The sequence below is a fragment of the Trichechus manatus genome, unplaced genomic scaffold (genome assembly GCF_000243295.1).
Source record: "Trichechus manatus latirostris isolate Lorelei unplaced genomic scaffold, TriManLat1.0 scaffold00153, whole genome shotgun sequence".
Taxonomy (NCBI): Eukaryota; Metazoa; Chordata; class Mammalia; order Sirenia; family Trichechidae; genus Trichechus; species Trichechus manatus.
In genome coordinates this window covers 172594-192352 of record NW_004444089.1, presented here as the reverse complement: position 1 = coordinate 192352, position 19759 = coordinate 172594, and the positions used below count along the sequence as shown (strand labels likewise).

The 19759-nt window shown below is 41.0% G+C and overlaps 1 protein-coding gene across 3 annotated transcripts in view; it reads right to left on the bottom strand.

Moving 5' to 3' along the window:
• The window catches only part of MBNL2 (muscleblind like splicing regulator 2), a 194493-nt gene extending 191562 nt beyond the window's left edge, over nt 1-2931 (bottom strand). Inside the window, exon 1 of one of the 3 annotated variants that reach the window (XM_023740312.1) lies at nt 2602-2931. The gene's annotated coding sequence lies outside the window, so the exon portion shown is untranslated. The remainder of the gene's footprint in view (nt 1-2601) is intronic. The other 2 variants (XM_023740313.1, XM_004386014.2) reach the window with 2 other exon arrangements.
• Nucleotides 2932-19759: the final 16828 nt, after the last annotated feature.

Sequence of the window (19759 nt, the reverse complement as noted above, 5' to 3'; positions counted from 1 at the left end):
TCACCATAGCAACAGCAAATTAAAACAACTAGCAGAGAGAAGGCCAGGCGGTTAATCAGTAAAGCTACATAACCAGTATTTTTCACAGGCATTTTTTTTTTTTCTCCATCCTCTTGTTTTCCCTCTTACTCACGCCACTTTCACAAATTTAATACAAAAGTTAAAGGAAAATAGCTGTAAATGTTGTGGGCACCACCAGGCCTGTGCCGGGAATAGTCTGGTTTGCACGGCTCCTAGTATGTGAGACTAGATAGATACAGAAAACGCCAACAACAGTGCTCTGATTCCTCGGAAATTGTGTGTTAGTCTAACACCCCTAGAAAAGTCACACAAGGACGAAGGAGCATGAAAGATTCTGTATAGATGACTATATATCTTAATACCCTAAGACATTTGCCTGTAGCTTTATTAATACCAAGGTTTTATCCCTTTGTACTTAAAATAGCTCATTGTGCCAAGAAACAAACAACTTTTTTTTTTTTTTTTTTGCACAAGATGAAGTTCTCTCAAAATGCTAGCATTATAAGGGAAAGTGGAGTAACTCTTACTCAATTCTATTAAGACAGAAAATTGAGGTAGCTCTTGCCCAAAGCTACACAAGTAGTTAGGAAGAGACACAAATTAGCCCTGGGAACTTCCAGAACTCCACCCTGTCCTAATCGAAATTCTTTCCTAAAAGGCTCCTTATTGCAAACTAACCTTCGTCCCAATCTCTGTGACCAAGGTTGCCACCTGTGACACCGTATTAACAGCCCGCAGTAGGGTATGTCCCTTCCTTCAACCCAGCTGGACTAGAAGACAGTGGTGGTGGCCACAGCTGCTTTTTACATAAAAGCAGCTGTTACCATCATCACAACCAGCCATGAACTTGGTGGCATAACCTACGTCCTGAATAATGGCTCTGGTGGAACCGGGCATGGGGCCAAGAGGACTGTCCACAGCGCTGGGCCGCGCCAAGGGAAGGGGAGCCAGAGAGAAGCCGTCGTTCTCCGCTCCCCACCCCCTCTGCTGTTTGCCAGTCCAGCCAGAACCCTGCAGAAAACCTGTGTTGACCTGCCCGATGGGACGCAGGTATGAGAAGATAGGCTATTAATGCCGGAGGAGCCGTTTAGGGTTTTAAAAAAGAAAAGGTTAAAATATGAAGACATAACTCAAGACCTGCCAACTGGGAGTTGGAAAGCTCCTGGCCAGGACATAAAGAAATATTCCTCTCTATGAGTCTGAATAATGGAGCGCACAGCAGAAATAGTTGGGAGATGACGTCAGAAGTTCTGGGCTAGTGTCCTGCACTTCTCCTTGAAAGTAAAAACAGTGGGTCTAGAAGAATCTACGTGGCATCGCCCTTATTTAAACGAGTACGACTACTCACAAAAGAGGCAGCTAGCTAAAGAAACTTCGTCTTATTTGAAGATGGTAAGAATGCCCTCCTTTTTTTGTTTTTACTTGATTGTTCCCAGCAGGCACATATTACTCAATTAACAAATATCTTTCCACTTCACCTTCGTCTTTTAAAGTGACGGGGATGTTTCCTGAAAAACACTGACGGTGGTGGTTGTCAGGCAAGTCAGATTTTTTTTTTCCTTTGCTCCAGTGCTTGCTAACTATTCTAAAAATGTTACACATTTATTGTAAACACATGCTCTCAAGGCCTAACAAAAAAGCACAGTTTCCTCATGCCTGGCAGAAATTTAAAACGGAAAAACGCAGAAAGGATTCTTTAACAAATATATCCTTTCCTTCTCCCGAGCAGAGTGTGTTAAAAATAAATCTTCTCCATCATTTCTCACTGCGGGTTCTCGGCAAGAAAGTTGATCTGGTTGGGCAGAGTGAAAACATGGCTTTAAAAGCTAGCCTGTCTTCATTAAATTATTCTGCTGGCTGTGTGTTCTCATTAAAAATGCATAAAGATCAGATAATTGCAGTAAGCATTATTAACCCAGCTTTACTTTTGAATATAATGGTTCCACTTTTAAGCTGGAAACAAAGAGTCAGACATGCTAGGAAAAGAAATGTAAACATTGAACTACAGTATCGAAAACTTGCCAGAAAGCTACCTCTTGCTAGGTTGTGAAAAATGTGCTTTTGAAACTCAGTGAAAGGCATAGCATTGTACAGCCAGGTAGGTCCCTAATTTCTAATAAATAGACTTTTTTTTTTTTTTGGCTAAACATTCAGTTGATGGTTATTTACCATGAAGCTTATTTTCTCTTAATTGCAGGTCTGTTTCCAAGTAATAAGAGCATTGTAGACTTTATCTATCTGGGAGCTAATTACAGCAGTATGAACATTTTCTATTAACAGGAAAATAAGGATGCTCCTAATAATTCAAACGACTCTTTAAAAATAATAAATGGATCTATTATTTGAATAAGGCTTCGGTTCTGTGCCTCACCCCAAACAGGCAGCTTAGATTCAAGCTTTGCCATTTCTTTTTTCTCAAATCCAAATGTTACATAAAACTCCAGGGTCTCCTGCAAGTACTACATCTGAATTAGTGGAATCCGGTTTCCCTGGCTTCCCTAAACAACACACAGGGAATGCAGCAGACTGCAGCAAACTCTTTAAACATTTTTTAAAAAGGGGGGGGGGGGATTCTCCTACCTTGTTTAGGTCTGTCTGTCCTTCTTATTTACAGTAACCCCAGGAAGAGATGGCAGAATCAGGTAGCCCAGGCTTCTCACTGCTTCAGGAGGAAGAAATGTCCATGTAAATAGTGCTCGTTCCCTGGTTATTGTACTCTGAGAGCCGTCTGCCGTATCTGGAAAATTTTGCCTTCAGATGATGAAGCAAAGACAGTCTAAACTCTGTTGCTGTAAGCTGCAGCCCTTCCTTCCGACAAATCCCTCCCAGCGGCGGCCAGCCAATCCCCAGCCAGTTCGTCGGCCCGAATAGGATGACTGACACAGCAACACAGCACTTGCAGTGTGTGAAAACAGTGCATCCATACTGATGCAAACGGAATTTCCCTCTCAGAAGAAAGCAATCATAGCACCAAGACAAAGTGGCATCTAATTGGCAGAGCAGAGAGAGGGGTAGCTCAAGAAAACACCCTTGAAGACAGCCAGCCCAGAGCCTGTGGCTGCATGCTAAATACTTTTGAAAATACAAAACTCGGCAGATTCGAAAGAAATCAAGGTTACACACGCACCTAAAGTCAGCACTCCATTTAACGAAGCTTTTTTTTTTTTTTTAAAGGAAAAACAATTCAGTGTCTGCTATGGAAATTAATACCTTACAAAACATTTACGTATGATTTTCATTATCTAGGGTGAATGTGTTAGCCCAAGTGAGTATTCGAAATCAAAACCTGCTTATCCCCCTAGAACACACAGTTTTACTGTACAACATCTGTTATCGCAGTGGTCAATTACTGTAGCCCATATATCTCTCATCTAAGTTTTCAGACCACTGCAGACTGCAATTAGGGAATGCTGAACAATAGAACTGATAACTATACATTACCCTTTTATGCTCTTGCCAGGCACCTAGGAGAGGATTAGGTGTGCCTTAACCGTCTTAGATGCCATTTGATAAATGCTGTGCATTGGCCCACGTTGTCATTAATGAAGAAATTATCACAGCGAGCTGTTTACTGCTGAATAGGCATGGCGCATGATCCAGGGGCCACCATTAGGCGCCACTCCACAAAGGATGTTCCAGGAAGTGCTGGGGTTCTGCAAGATACAGCAGGAAAAGAGAAATAGAAAGGTTACTAAGGGTTATCATTTTTTTCCAGCCAACAATATTCTCTCATGCTCTAAAAAAAACAAACCCATACGGTTATTGGAAAACACAAAGCACGTATATTTTCCTTCAACTAAACACAAAATTTTGAGGAAAATAGATTTAAAAGTGAGACGATTACATGACTAGTCCAAGGCAGGAACAAAGTCCCTAGTCATCTGAAAGGTTGAACCCAAACATTATTGTTTATGAGCAACTGTTCAGAGCATCTGTAATGAAGTAGCAGTTGGGTAGAATGGAATAGCTTCTTATTTGGCCAATTGCATTTTAAGAATACAATGTTTCTTATGATTGGCAGGCTATTTTCTTCAGTAGAATACCATATTTTATTTCCCTCAAGTTTTACCATACTCTTTTTCATCCCCATGTAAATCATTATAACTTGCAGGTTTTTGTCTAATTTTTCTAGAAATTTGAATGAGCTCTGTGTCAAACAAGTAGAAAATTATTTTTAAAATATTAATATGCTTAACAGATTAATGTTATACATTCTATAATTATACTTGCTGTTGTTAGGTGCCATTGAGTCGTTTGCAACTCATAGTGACCCCGTGTTACAGAGTTGAACTGCCCCGTAAGTTTTCCTAGGCTGAAATCTTACAGAAGCTGATCTCCAGGTCTTTCTCCTATGGAGCTGCTGGGTGGGTTCCAACTGTCAAGCTTTTGGTTAGCAGCTGTGCACTTAACTGTTGCACCACCGGGGCTGGTTAACAGATAATATTATCCACGTAAATGGAGGGTGACAGTCTATGATTCTTCTCTTCCAGATTTCTTCCTGGTTCTGACCTTCAAGCCTCCATTCCCTCTCGTTCCTGAAACGTTAGCCATCTTTGACTCATTCTCTCATTTTCGTCCAGTGAAAACTAATTTAGGTCTGGTTAATTTTTCTTCCCAGCTAGTCCAGAACTCTATTCTGCTACCTGGATAATTCCAGTGCTAACAGCCTGGCCTCTGAGACTCAGGTCTCCCCGGCTTCAAGCTTCTGTTGCCAGACAGGTTTTCCTGAGTCATGTAAAGTCACGTTCCTTTCATAAATGAATCCTTCTCTCTATAAAATCTGAATTACAGACTTGCAAAGGCCTTTGTAATCTGGCTCCTCCCTTTCTACTCAACTTTTTTTTCTCGAGTTGTTTTCCTAAATGAATTTCTGAGGGAGTCAAGCCCATTTCCGCCTCCAGGATCTAGCTCCCGCATTCCGTCCCCAGACTTTACTCACAAGACCTTCACTCAACAAAATCTTACGCAACCTTTAGATCTCAGCTCACCTTCCATTTCTTCTGCTCTATCTTCCCTGTCTACACCATCTTCTTTGATTTTCTCCTTTGAAATCATCCTACACTGGTCATTGTACCAGACCACTGAACTCTTAACAATGTACTTATATAGCTAGCTTGCCTGAGCTGATCTTCTCATTCCATAAGGCAAGGTTTCTGTAGTAGATTAATTAAGGCAATGTACATAAAGCATCTGTGCAATGACTGATACATGAAAAATGCTCACCAAATGATGACTATTCTTATTGTTTTAGGAGCCCTGGTGGCACAGTGGTTAAGAGCTTGGCTGCTAAGCAAAAGGTCAGTAGTTCGAACCCATCAGCGCTCCTTGGAAACTCAATGGGGCTGTTCTACTCTGTCCTATAGGGTCACTAGGAGTTGGAATCCACTCAACGGCATCTGGTTTGGTTTTATTCATATTGTTATTTTACATGGTTCGCCATGTTCAGCAAGGTGCCATGCACAAACTTGCTGAATTCATGATTCCTATCTAAAGAACTGATATAATTATCCCTCCAACTGCACAAGCCAAAAACCTGGCAGTCATTCTTGACACACACCTCCCCCTGCTCCATATGAAATGCATTATCAAAGTCGGTCAAGTTTGGCACTTGGTATTTAGAAATGTTTCACTTTGCTCCATCTCTATCAACAGCGTTGTCGAAGCTATCAGTGTTTTTCACTGTGACTGTTAAAATAACCTTGTGACTGGTCTCCTGCATTATTCTTGACCTCTTCAATCTTTTCTCCATATTTCCAAACCAGAAATACGATTCTTCCGCACGCCTTTGCAAAAGCTTTAAATGTCTTTGTATTGCTCTTAGGTTTCTATGGCCTTCAAGTCCCTGTATAATCTAGCCCCTACCTATCCCTTTAGGCTCATCAGAGGTCATTTCTTCAGAGACCGTTTTCCTACCACCAAGATGAGTTCAGATCCACTTATTATTTTCTCTCATAACACTGTGTACTTCACAACAGTGCTTCTCAAACTTTAATGTGCTTTCAAATCACCCAGAGATCTTGTTAAAATACAGAGCCCGTACCAGTAGTCCTTGGGTGAATCCTGAGATTCTGCATTTCTAACAAGCTCCCAGGTGATGCCGATTCTGCTGGTAGAGACATTGACCACATTTTGAGCAGCAAGATTTTAGACATATTGTTCACTTTACCTTCCCAGCTAGTTTGCCAGCTTCAGCAGTAACTGTTCTTTCCCTAGCATCCACTCCTGTTGAATGCATGAGTTCATCAATACAACGTCTTGCAGATCCAAGCTGGATTTTTCTCCTCTGTCTCCCCTTCATCCTTCTTTTTCTTCATTGATTTTTTTTTTTTTTTTTCTGTAACTTAATAGAAGTCCCTTGAAATTCTGGAAAGAAGTTTAGTGTTTACTGAAGTCAGTATGCTAAATTGGAAGGAGAATAGTTGACAAACCAAACATAGAGCAAGTATCAAGAAGATGATCCACTATGTCCAAAGTAATGGAAGTGGCCAAAGGAATTAAAAGATGACACCTTGAAATTTGTCTAATAGAAGTTGCCTATTTTCTTCTACATGTTGATGAATTCCAGGTTTAAAACGCCATCCCTTTTTCTTGACCGTTAGGCCCAAATCTTCACTTGAATGTACATAAATCACTCATTTTCAACTTGTCCCAAACTAAAATATTTTTTATTCTGCTGAAATCCATTTCTCTTACCACCATTTTTGATACCTCCTGCTCTCTTGCCATCAGCATCCAACCAGTCCCAAGTTCTGTAAATTCTAGCCGCTATCTCGTAAATTCACTCACTTTTCCCTACTTACACGGCTGTGTCCCTAATTCAAGTCCCCATCATCTTTTGCCTATCCTTGCCTCTCTGCCTGCAATCTTGCCCCTCCACTTCCACTCACCACACTGCAGCAAAATTGAGCTTTTATAAACACAAATGTTATCATGCCATTACCTGCATAAAGTCACTTGTGTCTCTCCATCATCTTTGGGATAATCTCCTGCCTAATTCTGGAGAATATACTCTCATCATCTAGTATGAGTAAACTAATTTTCATCCCTAGTTTATGTCATACCCGTTCTAATTTAGAATCTGGATTCTGACTGCATGAAACATATCCTACCTCTTTCACATCCATCTAACATCTTTCCATCCATTAACACTCAATGTGTGCACTACTCCTCCAGGAAGTCTTCCATGGCCACCATGACTTCCATGGAACCCTGATAAAGCATCATAGCAATTATCACAGTCTGTCGTAAATATATTTTACTTGTCTATGTCCCTCATCAGCATGTGTTTCTTATTCATCAGTTTATCCTCAGAATCCAAAACATAGAGTAGTTTAATAGCTTAAGCTTACCAAATAGTTGTTGAATGGTTAAATGGATAAATAACCCTGAAAATAGCACAAGTAATAAAGTGGCAAAGACAGATACAGGGCTCAAGCCAAAAAAAAAAAAAAAAAAATTGATAGACATGGAGACAATAAATGTATTCTATGTATTTTTACAAATTAGACTAGGGAAGGGGAAGGGGAAACCATATAAATGCAAAGAGACAATGCTGTTCTGACAGCATCTCCTTTGTTGGGTATACCAAAGGGAGCAAGCTTACAGGCAAGATGAAAAACCTGAGGAAAATTAATCTTTGATGATGTTTAAAATGGAGGGATTTCCATAAAAACAAGATCTTCCTTCAAATGTTCCTAGAACACAGGGAAGTGTTGACTTTCCAGAAGAGAGGACTAGAAAGGAGGAGAAGGCTGTTTACAGAAAGAGAAGAATGAGACAGAAAGGCGGATGGGCCTTGCGCATGACAGCTCAATCTTTGGGCTAATTTCTTTCCCAGAATAATATTTTTAGCCTCTGCCTCCTCACTTAGTCTTTTAGCATATACTGTTTTATTTTCCTCTGGTTGTTTTATGTATAAAGCAGCTTGTAAGCCCTTTGAGAGCAGTCATCATGCATTACATCTGTTCGTATCCTTCACAATACCCAACATGGAGCAGGGCTGAATAGATTTTCACTGATTGATTTTATTTAGGATTCTGGAGAAAACTTACATACTTTAGAAGTTAGAAATTTTGTTTGTTGTGTTTTTATGTGTAGGTTGTTGAAAATACAGCCTAAAATCAGCTTTATTCTTGTCAGGAAAAAAAGTTAGTGTGTTTTCTATTGAATTGATCACGAGAAAAGTCAGCTGGATCCTAAATTTTCACCAATAGGTCAGAAGCAGAAGACTCTGCAGAAAATTATGACTTAAATTTTCTGTGTTAGGATAATAGAATGAAATGAATTATATAAGGCATGTCAATGAAATAATATCTGAGAAACCCTGAGCATAGAACATGGCACATAGTAAGTGCTCAGTATACGTAAGCTGCTACTATTATGACCACTGTTATTTCCATCAGCAGCATTATCATTAGATCCCAGAATTCTAGGGCGCTTTCACTGAAGAGTGATTACTATATGTCAAAATGTGGCAACAGACTAAGGCAGAGATTCCCAAACTTTCTTGGCTCATGGTGTTCTTGGTGTTGAGTGTTTTTTTGTTTTTTCCACGGTGCTCCCAGGTCACAAGAAATACCTAACTGTTCCATTTATTAAGTAGTTAGGTCCAAACAACTTAGTAAGTGTTCGTGTTTTTTAACAACTTTCCTGTCATTGTTGTTGTTAGGTGCTGTCGAGTCGGTTCCGACTCGTAGCAACCCTATGTACAATAGCACGAAATACTGCTCAGTTCTGCGCCATCCTCACAATCGTTCTTTGTTTGAGTCCATTGGTGCAGCCACTGTGTCAAATAGCTACAACTTAGTAGCTATTTCAAAAGTCAATACAAAACATTTGAAAGACCAAATATTTTTATTTCGTTCTTAAATAATCCCATTTAGTTACTAATGGATTGTGAGCGCCCTCTGGGCCCCGCCTGCATTTGTCAAGGCTGGAGATCAGATTGGAAACACCACTTTCACTTCCTGGTCCCCAGTGATTTCTGTGCGTGTGCAGATGTCGAGTATCGCTGTTTCCTCTGAAAATGTAAACTATCCCACAGCACCCCTGTGAGTCCATCGCAATACCACAGGGTGCCTCAGAGTACACTTTGGGAACCATTGGACTAAGGCAAGGGTCCCAACAGGTTGGTCAAAGTCAACGGCTTTATTGCTTTCCCTGGTGTGGCGGTTTCATTAGGCTGTTATCATGCATCCTATCCTGAGGCCTGATGGCCCCTGACATTGTAGACAGATCAGGTCAGAGGTTACTGGACATGCCCAGTCCAGAAGCTAGGTCATTTGAACTTAAGTGCCTGGGAGGTGTGGGTGAAGCCTATGGTTCTCCAGAATTTCAGATGCTTGTGAGCCAAAGAAAGAAGAACATGACAAGGTAAGGAAAACACTGCATCTACCAGCTCTTCATGGGGAGGGGAACTTTCCAGTGACCATTCACCTTTCAAAATGGTGAATTCTGAAAATAAATGTAGAAAAGGGGAGGAGTAATGAGTCTTTTTCCTATCAATCCTCTTTATTAAGACCACACTTACATTATCCAAAGGGCCCTGGTGGCGCAGTGGTTAAGAGCTATGGCTGCTAACCAAAAGGTCAGCAGTTCAAATCCACCAGCCACTCCTTGGAAACCCTATAGAGCAGTTCTACTCTGTCCTATAGGGTCACTGTGAGTTAGAATTGACTCAACAGCAACGGGTTCTATTCTCCAACTCACTCCCTTTGTTCTCCTACGCTGGTTGGGCAATCACCATGCATCCCTCATATTTATTTCACTCCTCGTTTTGTTGTGCTCACTATCATTTGACCCTCCACCTGTTCTAAATTATGAGTATTCTTGGACCCCCATCTCCACCTCCTTACTGACAAGAGTGCTTCCCACAGAGAAGGGAACCCTCCGAACCTGAAATTCTAGAGGTGGCTGGTATGACCTCCCTCCTGGGGAGGGATTACTAAAAGACTTGTTTCGTCTGTAACCTCTCTGCCCATCTTCTGACTGAGGGGTGAAACTGGATCAGGGTCCAGTAGAATCTGGATGGAAGAAAACTCACTCACTTGCTCTGCCTCCCCTTTCCTTTCCATAGAGCCTACCATTTTGGTGTTATGTGTAATCTACTCAGCTTTTAGTGTTTGTCGTCTGTTTCTTGCACTAGAACATACGTATCCCAAAGGCAGCAATCTTTTCTGCTTTGTTTATTGATATACTCCAAGTGCCTATTGCAGTGCCTGGCACATGGGACAAAAAACCTTGTTAGATGAGCAAATAAAATGTGACTGGACCAAAATGTAGCACAAGATGAGTAGCAACTTGTGTTTGAGACACAATGCCAAGCATCAAACCTGGCGTAGCACTTCCTAAGGGACTTCCGAGGCAGATACCAGGTGGCTTATTCGAGTCAAGTATTTGAAAACCAGGAAAGAGTCAAAACTTCTGACCAAGAGTGCAATTTTGGTGTCACTAGACAGTATGTGCTATTGCAGAGTTGGGTGTTAGGTTTCTTTGATGTTTGATGAGCAGGCCACTTCCACAGAAAGTGTATTCAGTGGAATGGGGATAACCTCTTTTACAAAGGGTCAGAAGTGGGTGGGTTTGAGAAAGAAAATCTTGCTGAGATAAGTAACCAGTCTCTGTGAGATGGGAAACATGTGAACCCATTGACTAGATAAGACATTGTTGACAATTAAGATGTTGTCATCGCAGAGCCAGAGTGCAGAAGTGGCGGTGGGAAATAGGCATGTGTGCAATTGCAGCTCTGATTATAAGCTTGCATTCAAAAAAATAAATGCAACTGATTCTGATTCACTACAATATATTGTTCCTTGACGAAAATCTTCTTTCCTCTCATTCCCACCTCCATCTCTTTTTGTTTCTTCCAGCATTGTCACCTTACCTAGATCCACTTTTTCACCCATCTGACAGGATTTATCATATACTTGCTATATATTGGTCCAATGAATGAGATGAACGAGATGAACGAGACACAGACCTAACCTCGAGGAGCTTCAAGTATTGTACAGTGATTTCCAAAAGTGAGATTTTTGGACAGTAGTTTCACAATGTTTCTGGAGAAAATGAACCACGGCCAAGTGAGTTTGGTTACAATAACAAAATTAAACATGTGTACTTATCAAAGGACTTCTCAGAGCTTTTACCCTGGGAATGTGCATTGCGGATCTTCAAGAGAGGGTATTACCAGACCCTTTTATTAAAAAACATCTAACTAGTATAGTATTCTGAGGGATACATTATGGGAAACACTGGCTCAAATAAATCTTTTTTTTCTTTTTCTCCTGTTCATTGGAACATGTCCATATATGCTTACCTTATTCAACTCAACATCTTTTATTTGATGCCATATCTTCTTATTTGATCAAGGTCCTCAGCTTTGCCAACAACATGTGTGGCGTCTCAATGCTACTTTCTAGTCACTTCTCTGAAGCACAGTTATGTATGGTTATCCTGTGGCTCCAAGCTGTCTTGACTGGACTAACTCTACGCAGCCCTTCTCTTCAGCCAAATATTGGAGACTATTTGCCCAGGTTTCTCTGGCCAGCAGAGGGACCCTGGTGGCCAAGTAGTGACTTGCGGGCATTACTACCCTTTCAAATCTTAACTCTGAATTCTGTGTTTCAATGAAAACATCAATTTCTGAAAAATGTGTTCCTCATCTTTTTCCTCCACCTCATGCTACTCCTGACAAATGCTCCTGGGGAGCTCTCATTGTGTGGTAGAGATAACTTATTTATTAAACATTTACATAGTGATTACTATGTGTGGAGTAAAGCACTACGAAATGGTTGCTATTATTATTCCAATCTTACAGATGGGAAAACTGAGGCCTTGAGGGAACCAGTAGGCTTTCCAAGGTCACACAGCTAGTGTTGAGCTGATTTGGCCTTGGCAGGCTGGCTTCCAGTTCCATGTTCTTTACCGCTAAACCATGCTTGCTCTAAACAGAATAGAAAAATTACGTGGCAAATTAGAAAGGAGCTCTGGGGCACAGTGGTTAAGTGCTTGACTGCTAACCAAAAGATCAGCTGTCAGATTAGAAGGTAAATTATATGGCAAGAAGGTATGAAGTCATAAGACAAAAAAAGGTAGGACTTGTGAAGGGGATTATTGGGCCATCTGGGAGGTGGAAGGGAAGGGAATACAGTTGTCAGTTCTAAGTACCCACGGGTTCCAAGTCTGTGGATTCAATCAACCGCGGATCGAAAATACTTGGCGGGAAAAAAAAAAAAAAGCGAGAAGTTCCAAAAAGCAAAACTTGAATTTGCCGCCTGCTGAGCACTGCCCTGAGTCGACGCGAATGAAGTGAAGTGCAGCATCCCCTGCTGTAGCCTCCCACCATCTTACAGATCCTCAGTCTCTCTCCAGCACTCGCTGTCTGGGCATTGTTTACGTCAGTCTTATTGGTTCACTACTTGTGTTGTGTGCATCCTTTGTTTCTGTGAAAAAATGGCTCCTCAAAAGTAACAAAGGGGTCAAAGCAATCCCTCCAAGGCTAAGTGTGACGGGTTGAGGAGAGCGAGAGGAAGGAGTGTCAGGCTAGTAAGGGATGGCTGGCTAGCTCTGGAAACCGCTCCAGCCTCCAGACTTCAAGATCACGAGGGAGAATCGGCATCTCTGAGACCCTGGCAGCATCAGCGTTCCCAGAAGAGTTCCAGAAGCTCAGAGTGGAGAAAGGCTGCCTTCCCGAGCAAGTCTTCAATTGTCAGGAAACAACTGTTTACATAGCATTTACATTGTATTAGGTATTAGAAGTCATCTAGAGATGATTTAATGTGTACGGGGGCATGGGCGCAGATTATATGCAAATACTACAGCATTTTATATAAGGGACTTGAGCATCCACACAGATTTTGGTATCCATGGGGGGTACTGGAACCAATCCTCCGAGGATACCGAGGCACGACTGTAGTTGCAGCTTTAAATGCTGCGGCCAGGATAGGCCTCATTGAGTAAGTGACCTTGGGGTGATTTGTGGGAGGCGAGGGAGTGTGTCATGGGATATCTGGAGAAGCGTGTTCAAGGAGAAGAAATCAACTCCAGGGAGCCTCTGAAAGATGTTCGTGTGGGAGGCACTTCAGTGCCCAACTGCTCTGGCCTTCAGTTTGCCACTAAATCCCACCCGCTATTTCTTAACAGTCTTGCTTTCCTATACCGGGTTCTCTCAGTACTAACGACATAGTCCGTTATTCAGGCAGGAATTCGCCAACAGACATAAAATGGTGGCTTCTGGCTTGCTGTCTTCAAACACAAGATCCCCTCATGGCCCTTCTCTGCCAACAGTCAGAGGGTCACAGACCCTTCTTTCCTCCTCTTGATGCTTTCTTTTTCACTAAATTCAAAATACTGCCACTTCCTTTCAGGCTGATTCATCTAACTGCCTCATTCTGATACCCATTTAAGTCTCGGTATCCCTTCTCACTAAATTAAAAATTTTCAAACTTATGTAAAATGTTCTGAATCTTCATCCAAGAGCATGTGTTATGTTTTATAATAAAAATTTTTATCTTTATTTTAAAAATAATTTGTGCAAAGGGAAAGCATCTGGCTTTGTTTTAACTGCTCCAGAAAAGGGATCATGTCAGGGACATATTCTTCACCAGAAATGGGCAATTATTTAGCCTTCCAGCTGAATGAGAGAGAAAAACAGGTTCACCTTAGCAACAGCATTCTGAGGCCAATGGCATCACCTTACATCATTTTGGTCTCATGTCACTGCATTCTTTCTCTAAAGTCTCCAACCACAGCTTTTACAGAGCTCTGCATTTAAAAGGCTTCATGAAAAAGGAAGAAATAACCATATTTAAATATTCACTGAGTCATTCTAATCTTCAACTCTGTTAGCAAAATAAAATGGAAATTGTTCTCTTCCTACTTACTCCAATGTTTGCTGCAGCTTTGCCTGCATCCTTGTCTCTCCCCAGGTGATGTCCATACTCTCTCTGTGTTCTCAATCTACCAGCCTCTCCAACCAGTCTGTTAATTTACAAATGTAATTATTTTATTTTGCAGAGCAGTCCCATCCGGAGACTATTATGGTGAGATGACACGGATTCTAGGGCTGGGAGAAGTCTTACTATTCGTCTAGATTCCAGTCTCTCTTATTAGGATGAGGAGACAGCAACAGCTCCAGTGGCTTTTGTTAAAGACAGAAAGGATTTTAGCTCATGGGAAGTTTGTGTTTCCTCAGAGTTCAGTGAGGACTCATACAGGTCGTCAGATCACACATCAGATGTTAGCTCCCCTTCGACAGCCCTTCTTCCCCACCCCAGATGGTCTCCTCCATAAACAAGCAAATTGCATACACTCTAGTTATGGTTCACGGCAGCCAGAGGCCTTTTCTGCACCAGGAATTGGGCCCAGACTTCTGGACTTACAAGTTCACATATTGGCTTTGATCTCAAAATAAATAACATTTTAAAATTCACAGTTGTATAGAGTCATTTAAGATATTTTTATTTATAGTTATAAACATTTGTGTTTACAGACAGGAAAAAGAAATTCACTATCAATGAATAGAAAAATAGCTACACACATATCACATTTTGGCAAAATCAGGCTCTCGGCTTTAAAAACCGCAGGCTGTACCACAAAGACAAAGACTTCCTTTATAAGCTTTCTTCACACATTAGCCATCATGTTCCAAAAGTAATTTTAAAAGTTCTCAATTTGCCGGATCCCTGACTAGAAGCGTAGATGATATTTTTAATCTTAAAGTTATTTTTAACATAATTAAGCATTTATAACTTTGCTTTATAGATACATACTTTTGAGTTACATAACACCACTGAGATAATAATTTGGGCTACATTTTGAAAAACTTTTTTCTTCTCAAGATTTCTTGTTTAAATGTAATGGGGGAAAATGAAAATTCCTTATGGTTAGAAATTAATGTCTTCTTTTTAAAGGATTCTTTAATATTGAAAACAGCAAAACAAAAGGATTCCCAAATTCCTAGAAAACTGTAAGTTTTACCAAATGGGCAATTAGAACATATTTTTCATAGTGAATCAAGGACTTATTTCCCTAATTAGACGAAGACACCCAAAAACAGATTCTATCATTGTTCTCAAAAGAGACGAAAGTGCTGCCTAATTTATCTTTATGTCCTCAATGCTGGAAAGATTATTATTAAGCATTCATGGCACACTCTCTTTTGAAAAGCACTTTACAATAATTTATCACTTCATACTCATACTCCATCGGGGAGGTCACTTTCCTTACCTCATTTTACAGGTAGAGAAACTAAGGTACAGAAGTTTGAAGATTTAATCCTGGGTCTCCAAAGAACCTAGTGGCTAAGGTAGGTGTAGATCCAGATTCTCCATAAAATTTAGGCCCTTCAGCTGCAAAAATACTCAGACACAGTCTAATCCAGAAACTCGAGCAAAGACCCATACTCCACTGATGTTCTGGGAGAGACATAGCAAGTGAAATTTCAGTAGGTTCTCTTCCTACATCCCCATTGCCCATTGCCATCAAACTGATTCCAACCCATAGCGACCTTAGAGGACAACGTAGAACTGTTCCACAGAGTTTCGAAGGCTGTAATCTTTATGGAGAGCCCTGACAGCATAGTGGTTAAGAGCTCGGCTGTTAACCAAAAGGTCAGCAGTTCGAATCCACCAGCCACTCCTTGGAAACCCTATGGGACAGTTGTACTCTTGTCCTATAGGGTTGCTATGAGTCAGAATCGACTCGATGGCATTGTCACATCTTTTCCTGATGAGCAGCTGGTGGGTTTGAACTGCTGACCTTTAGGTTAGCAGCAGAGCGCTTTAACCATATGCCACCTGGGCTGTTCTTCCTTACCAAAACCAAACCAAACCTGTTGCTGTCAAGTCTATTCCGACTCACAGCGACCCTATAGGACAGAGTAGAACTGCCTCATAGGATTTCCAAGGAGTGGCTGGTGGATTCGAACTGCCAGCCTTTTGGTTAGCAGCCGAGCTCTTAACCAGTGGGCCACCAGAGCTCCCATATAGAGGAAAATAATTAGGTAAACGATTATCTTATGATCATGGAAATGCAGAAAACTTTCTGAATTGTCCTAACAGAAATACAAGGACAAAATAAACAAGTTATAATTACATTATCCAAATCATATCTCTATGCATTTCTTGTGTGCTTTTAGCTGCTTAGGTGACCGGTTTGATTTTTTTTTTTTTTTGGTCCCTACCTTAAAGAACTTGCTTAATGGAAAAACCAGTTACAGCTCAATAGGCCAAAGGCTACTCATAAGAACACCTTCTTCGTTAACTCACTTAGTAGCTGAGTTAATGTCCAGAGCCACTCTTATGGACATGAAGGTCGTGGCAAGTCTCCAGGGGGTTGTTCAGGTCTCAGTCACCATTATCATCATCTGTGGTGGTTAATTTTAAGTGTCAACTTGGCCAGGCTATCGTTCCCGGTGGTTTGACTAAACAATGGACAAGTTACTACTGTTCCATATGTAACCTGATGTAATGAAATCAATCAGTCAGTTGAACAGACTTTCCTTAGGGTATGTTCTGCCTCCAGACTATAAATAGATAATTGGGCAGAACTCTCAATCTCTCTCTTCACTCCGCACTCTTCCCATCTCCTGACCAGCAGATCTTGGGACCCAAGTCTACAGGAGTCTCCAGCCTGCCACTTGACCTACAGATATTGGACTTACCAGGCCCCACAATTATGTAAACCAATCTCTTGAACTATCTCTCTCTCTATATATATACATATATACGTATGCATGTATATATCTCACTGGTTCTGTTTCTTTAGAGAACGCTGACTAACACACCATTCGTGAAGGACAGTAGCTCCCCTCCTTCCATCCATGGTTTCACTTTCTGAGATTTCATTACCCGCAGTCAACTGAGGTTCAAAAATGTTAAATGTTAAATGATGAACTCTCACTCCATCCTACTCCGTCATTCACATAACGTTTATTACGGGATATTGTTATAATTGTTCTATTTTATTATTAGTTATTGTTGTTAATCTCTTCCTGTGCCTAATTTATAAATTAAACTTTATCATAGTACAAATCATAATATATATAGTGTTTTGTACTGTCTGCAGTTTCAGGCAGCCACAGGAGGTCATGGAAGGTATCACCCACAGATAAGGGGGAACTACAGGGGGCTACTCTAGAGTTGTGCATTCCACTACCTGCTCAGCCATACACGTCTGCCCAGTTAAGTAGGTCGTTACTAATAGGACTGGTGACAGGCTTCCTTTAGATAACTTTGTGTTGCTCCTCTGGCTCTTTTCTAGTCTTCCCTAAATCTTGTCATTCTTCTATCAAATACTTCCCAAACCCTTGACCCACATCCACCTACCACTGAGTTCTCTACACTGCCCTTAATAGCCTGAGGACTAGTGACCAGGGTTTCTATATCTCAGGAGATTGGCGAGATATATCCATGAATCAGCTTTTACTTTTAGAGCTGTAGACACAATCCAGCTCTGTTCTGCAATCTGGGTCAGGCTGTGGCTTCCTCAAAAGGCTCATGTTCCCACTGTACAAAAAAATCAGAGTATGGAGCTGGTCCTCCAGCCTCACTCACTAAGTACCAGAAACAATCCTCAAGGCTTGAGTCCTATATTTATTAACTGGTGTCACTTGATTCCAAGATTTTCCCAAGTTCTTCTTGCAAAATACTGGTGCTACAAGATGATCTGGGGAAATTAAAATGGATTACCCTCTGGGTTAGTTTGGAAAGCGCTGTATACTACAATGTCCATTTGGAGATTCACAGTGCTCTGACAAGTCCTGCAAGAAATAAGTCTTCATCTTGGGGAACATCTAGCTCAATTGGCATAAGATGGTTTATAAAGAAAAGGTTTTACATTCTACCTTGGTGAGTAGTGGCGAGGGTCTTAAAAGCCTGTGAGCAGCCATCTAAGATACTCCACTGGTCTCACCCCTTCGGGAGCAAGGGAAAATGAAGAAAACAAGATACAAGGGAAAGATCAGTCCAAAGAACTAATGGACCACAACTACCATGGCCTCCACCAGGCTGAGTCCAGTACAACTAGATGGTGCCCAGCTACCACCACTGACTGCTCTGACAGGGATCACAACAGAGGGTCCCAGACAGAGCTGAAGAAAAATGTAGAACAAAATTCTAACTCACAAAAAAGACCAGACTTACTGCCCTGACAGAGACTGGAGAAACTCCGAGGGTATGGCCCCCAGACACCCTTTTAGCTCATTAATGAAGTCACTCCTGAGGTTCACCCTTCAGCCAAAGATTAGACAGCCCCATAAAACAAAATGAGACTAATGGGGCACAACAGTCCAGGGACAAGGGCTAGAAGGCAGGAGGGGACAGGAAAGCTGGTGATAGGGAACCCAAGGTCGAGAAGGGACAGTGTTGACATGTTGTGGGGTTGTTAACCATTGTCATAAAACAATATGTGTACTAACTGTTTAATGAGACAGTATTTGTTCTGTGAACCTTCATCTAAAGTACAATTAAAAAGAAAGAAAGAAAGAAAGATGTCTTCAATTTTGTTTATCCCCAATCTTACTAATTAATTTTGGTAATACCTTTTGAAGCCGAAGAAAATTAAAACAAGTCCACAAGAGCCAAAGTATGACCTTGAGTATATTCCATTGACAGGGAACTGCCAGTAATTCAAGCCATATTCAGAAGAGGATGTGGAATGAGGGATATCATTGCTGATGTCAGAAGGATCCCGGCTGAAAGCAGAGAATACCAGAAAGATGTTTACCTGTGTTTTATTGACTATGCAAAGCATTCGACTGTGTGGATCATAACAAATTATGGGTAACATTGCGAAGAATGGGAATTCCAGAACACTTAATTGTGCTCAGGAGGAACCTGTACATGGATCAAGAGGCAGTCGTTTAAACAGAATAAGGGGATACTGTGTGGTTTAAAGTCAGGAAAGGTGTGCATCAGGGTTGTATTCTTTCACCATAGCTATTCAATCTGTATGCTGAGCAAATAATCCGAGAAACTGGACTATATGAAGAAGAACCGGACATCAGGATTGGAGGGAGACTGGTTAACAACCTGCTTTATGCAGATGACACAATCTTGCTTGCTGAAAGTGAAGAGGACTTGAAGCACTTACTGATGAAGGTCAAAGACTACAGCCTTCAGTAATGGATTACACCGCAACATAAAGAAAACAAAAATCCTCACAACTAGATCAATAAGCAACATCATGATAAATGGAGAAAAGGTCAAAGTTATCAAGGATTTCATTTTACTTGGATCTACAATCAACACCCATGGAAGCAGCAGTCAAGAAATCAAACAATGCATTGCATTGGGAAACTCTGCTGCAAAAGACCTCTTTAAAGTGTTCAAAAGCAAAAAATGTCACTTTGAGGACTAAGGTGCACCTGACCCAAGGCATAGTGTTTTCAATCGCCTCCTATGTGGGAAAGTTGGACAATGAATAAAGAAGACCGAAGAAGAATTGATGCATTTGAATTACGGTGTCAGGAAGGAATATTGTTGCCTACATATAAAATAAGGAGTTTGAACCATCAGTGATTTATAATTCAGAGCCCTCAAATTCCAGATTTCAATATATCTATGGATAAAGCCCAAAAGGCTTTTATTTAATAAATGAGATTTTCTTGCTGGAAAAATCTTTCTAAACTTGCAAAGTGAAATCACTGGTGTTAAAAAGGAATAATTGGTAAATGATTTCAAATAGCATCTTCCACTTGAGACTTATATTTACCTACCTATCCATCTACTCATTCATTCAG